The sequence below is a fragment of the Hyposmocoma kahamanoa genome, unplaced genomic scaffold (assembly GCF_003589595.1).
Source record: "Hyposmocoma kahamanoa isolate Upper Pololo Valley unplaced genomic scaffold, ASM358959v1 67, whole genome shotgun sequence".
NCBI classification, from domain to species: domain Eukaryota; kingdom Metazoa; phylum Arthropoda; class Insecta; order Lepidoptera; family Cosmopterigidae; genus Hyposmocoma; species Hyposmocoma kahamanoa.
Window position 1 is genome coordinate 6,030,248 of NW_020653855.1, and position 4,736 is coordinate 6,034,983.

The following is a 4,736-nucleotide window of genomic DNA, read 5'->3' on the forward strand; positions in this document are numbered from 1 at the left end:
ATACAGTTAAGTATATTGTCTAAAGAATGTGCTAAATTTGTTATACGATGGGATGTACTTTACCCGATCATATGAAATCCTGAAAACTGACTGAAATAAAAATCTAAAACGAATTGTTTAAGAATAAAATATCTAACTTTACACATATTTTTTGTATGGAGATAATTCTCATTCAGCACTACAGAGAACCTGTTAAATTTTTATTTTCAACTGAATCTTTATAGTTATTAAATTCACATTTAACCCAAAATTTTAAAATTGCCAGCGATTTAACGACACGCTGCGCCGCCCGCTGTCGACGTAGAATCTGTGTTAAATTTTCTTATTACTTTTCAGCGCGCGGATTGTGGAACTCGAGTGGCAGCCCCCCCCCCCCACACTTCACCTCCTAAAATGCAGCTCGCCTTAAATTGAAATTATGTTTTCTTTGTATTGTACAGATAGAGCTGCGGTCATACTGTAACGCGATGCCACGCCTTTGCCATGAAGCTGGGGTTCTCAGAATGGATTACTACATTGTAATTCGGTTCATGCATCACTTTAGATATAAGGTAATGGAGGTCCATTAGGGTTCAACCCTTAAAAATAATTTTGAAATAATTATAACTTATTCATACTTTTTGATGAAATTAACTCCACTATAGTCTGTCTTATGGAATAAATAACCGAGCTTGTTTCATTTGAATCATCCTCGAGCAATTATTCATCCAGTTATTAAGCACAAGTGCATTTCAATCGTAAATTTTTGTAAGTTCATACGTAGGTACATGCACTTTATTAGAACTATGTTGATGTTTTTTTGGACTTTCTCTTGACCACTACCTAGCCATGGAGCAAAGATAGGATCTACGATCAATCGCAGCTTAAACATAGTCGAGTTAAATTTGAAACAGAGTCGCAGGGAGGGAATTACATTTCTGGGCTGTGCGTATAATAAAAGATGATGAAAAAAGCTCTTAGTACGCCTGAAGGGAATATCGACCAAGTAAAGACGATATCCCGTTTGGATGTCCGATGGTCAAAGGGGGCGGGCGGGGTGATCTGATGGAGCTCATGGCCACACTCACCGAAATATATTCTGTTGAAAACCGGCAGACAGGCAACTTCGCGCCGGTGGGCTAAACTGTGAAAATTAGATTCGACCTTATCGTCGCCAATAAGTCTCCTGGCTCTGTGTTCAATCGAAACAAGTGCCTCAAGTTGGTACTGCGCTGTGCCATCCCACAGGACTAGTGCTTTGTACAAAGTTAAGAGCTGTCCAGGCGTGAAATATTGCATGACCATAAGGCTAATTAATAATAAGGAAACCCAGTTTTCTTAACTGCAATTTGTGCCTTACATTCAATATTAGCACCAAAGTTAAGGCATGCGCTCAATGTCATGCCAAGGAGTTCCAGGCTGTCGGTAAGAGAGACAGATATACCCCGAAAATTGGGAGTCAGATCAAATTGACTCCTTTTAGCAGAAAACACACAGGTTTGGTGGCGTTGAAATCGACCAGATTGTCATCTCCCCACTGAAAGAAGAGACTTAAGGTCAAGTTAGTCTGCTCTACCATGGCCTCTCTCAACGAACGGATTTCTGTCTTTTTCGCTGAACAGATATCTCTCAGATGACAGTGCTGTCATCTGCATACCCAACAATACCTGAGACTAGCAGGTCGTTGATGAACAGCAGAAAAATAGTGGCAGAGAGAACCGATCCCTGAGGAACTCCGGTACCGATAGCCATCAAGTCAGATGAGAAACCCTCAATGACTACTCTGATTGACCGTTCATTAAGAAAATCTGATATCCAGCTACAAAAGTCAACAGGGATGGCGTAAGCAGGAAGCTTGCTCAGCAGACTTGCATGCCACACTCTGTCAAATGCCTTCGAGATATCTAGTGACACGGCCAGAGTCTCGCCGTGTTTCTGGATAGCTTCGCTCCAGCAGTGCGTACCATATACGAGAAGATCTCCAGCTGATCGGGTCGTTTGTTTCAAGGTGTGATTGCAGCTTGCTATTCAGAACTTTTTCCAGAGTATAGAAGTAATGGCGATAGATCGACAATTGCAGGGGTAGGCACGGCTGTCCTTTTTGGGGACTGGTTGCACATTTGAAAGTTTCCATGATCCATGAACTATCGTCAGCTCAGGCGCACAAAAACCTCAGTGGGTACTCGTGCCAGTATACCATTAGCTCCACTAGCTTTGTTAACATCTAGATTTCGCAGAGCTCTACGAACCTCTTTTGCATGAATACGGTTGGTGGTTGTTCGAGCTTGTATCTAGTATGAAAAATGCATTGAGGAGACATATTTTAAAGTTTTCCATTTTAATTAAATATAGTTAATCAATCTAGCTATTCTTGTTAAATTGTATATGAATAAAAATTTATTTCAATCCTAGTTAGTCAACCGTCAAAATAACAATAGAAATAATAATCATTATAAAAAGACGTGTTGTGCCGACCCCTCCTAGCGTGAGGTAAGGACTGGAAGACGCGTCCCAGGGTCTCCTTAGGCTTGAGTGTGTGCGTTATTAAAATGTTATCTTCTTTCACAATCTATCGATAAAACTATCGACAACAACTACATAACTGTTTAAAATTTTATGAAATCTGGCAACCCTACAAATGTAATCTAAACAGAGTTAGCTATGATTATTAATGCAAAGATCGACCACGGGAATACCGTTCTTGGTTAAGTTATTGGAAAGTTATCGGCTGAGTGAAACAGTTCCTAATATCTCTCACAGATGTCGCTCACGGCGTTGAAAGCCGAAAAGCTCAATAAATAGACCTAAAACAGACACGAAGAAGAATTTCGTCGACGTATTAACTCGACCTGTAGCTCAGTTGGAAGAGCAAGGGAACGGTATTCCCATGGTCGCAGATTCGAGTCCTGAATCGGGTCGAAGGAATTTTTCTTTGTATTCTAAATTGACCGCAAAATTCATGGCATTACTACATCTGCTGTATGGGCCTTTTTAATCCATACATGGATTGTAGTGGTAGTACGCAGAGAGAGGCTTGCAAAGGAAATTGTAAATGTATATTGGTATAAAATACAGGTGTGGTGGCAAATATTTCCTTGATGTAGGTAGTGTATCGGTGGACAGTTGGTAACGTACTACGTAAAATAAAGTATAAACACGTAAGTGCTAAAGTGCGGCACATGGTTAAAGTAGATCACCGCGTGCGCAGTATTACATCGAAGAATATATGAGACCATACATCCGCTTCGCTAGTTTTATTGAAATCGGTTAATGGAAAGTGGGTGAAATACAATAAACCGGATTCAACCCTTAATTAATAACTGCCTTCATGGCTGACGATTACCGTGTTGGCCATGCAGATGTCCCGGGTTCGATTACTGACCTGAGAGAAATATTTGTACTAAGAATAGTGTGCCACAACCACTCCAATTGCCTGGTTTGAAACTGGGGTATCGATGATCTGGCTCTTGTAGTAACAAAGATGTTCGGTGTTCTTGACCACTACTGAGGTGTCCCCTTTCCCACAAATAAAGAATCATCGAAATCGGTTCACAAAAAGTACACAGAAAAAAATGCAGTCGAATTGAGTACCTCCTCCTGTTTTGACGTCCGTTAAATATGTATTGGCAGAGTTAACATTTTAAAACGTATATTATTATATACATAATATTATTTTCATACTTGTAATTTCTTTTTATCTTTTGTTATATCGATTCTAGGTCCTTGTGTACGGAAAGGAGGCAAGCTTGATAGATTCGAAAGCTGTTCTACATTACATGAATGACAAAAGAACTCGTCCCCCTGTGCCCACAACGAAGAATAATATTAACCCGACCCCTTATTTATAATATTATATGGTTATAGAATAGGTTTAAAGGGAGGTTACACCGTGAGCGCAACTAATCTAAATCAGCTTAGTTCACGTAGCTGCATGCACTGATCTAAGATAATTGTAACTTTGTTACAAAAACCCGACCGCAAAAGTCCGCGGAATTACATCTATTTGCCGAGTTTTATTCAAATTGGTTACCGACAGGCTTATTACCGATCTTTTGCGATGAGTCGTTTTAGCAATAGTTGCACGATTATCGCTATCAAAATATAAATTCGAATTACGGAACCATCGAGTATGTAACCAGAAATAGAGACGAAATAAGGGCCGTCCATCCCTGGCAACTCATCAGTCAAATGGTGCGCTGAAATCACAAATTAGAAAGCTGAAATAGCACAGCGCCAACAACTGACCTGTGTGTACGTCTCCGTATATTCCAAAAATATTCTGTATTTAGTGTAATAACGATAATATCTCTAACACCGGGAGGCTGTTCCATTCGTTGGGAAAACAGTAAAACATCTAATTAAAAAACAAACGAAATCACATATTCCATACCGATTTTACGAACCTACCCACAAGTCTAAAAAGTGTTACAAATGACGAAGCGTTTTGTACCCGACTGAAAGACCTTTTATTGGATAATGAATTCTTCTGCAGTGTAGAGGAATTTCTTTTAAAGAAATTGTAATTATATTTTTAATTTTGGACGTTTGTATTTTGAAAATATTTAAATTTTTATTTGTATTTTTGTGGTTCGTATTTTTCTTTATTTCTCTTTTAATTATTTTATTTTATATTAACCTTAGAATAATAACATATAGAATGATAGTTTCATATCAAACGAACTGTCATAAGTGAGGCAAAAATCAAATTCATGTGGGCTAGTTTTAGAAATAGGTTAATTTTCGGTTTTAGTGAATAT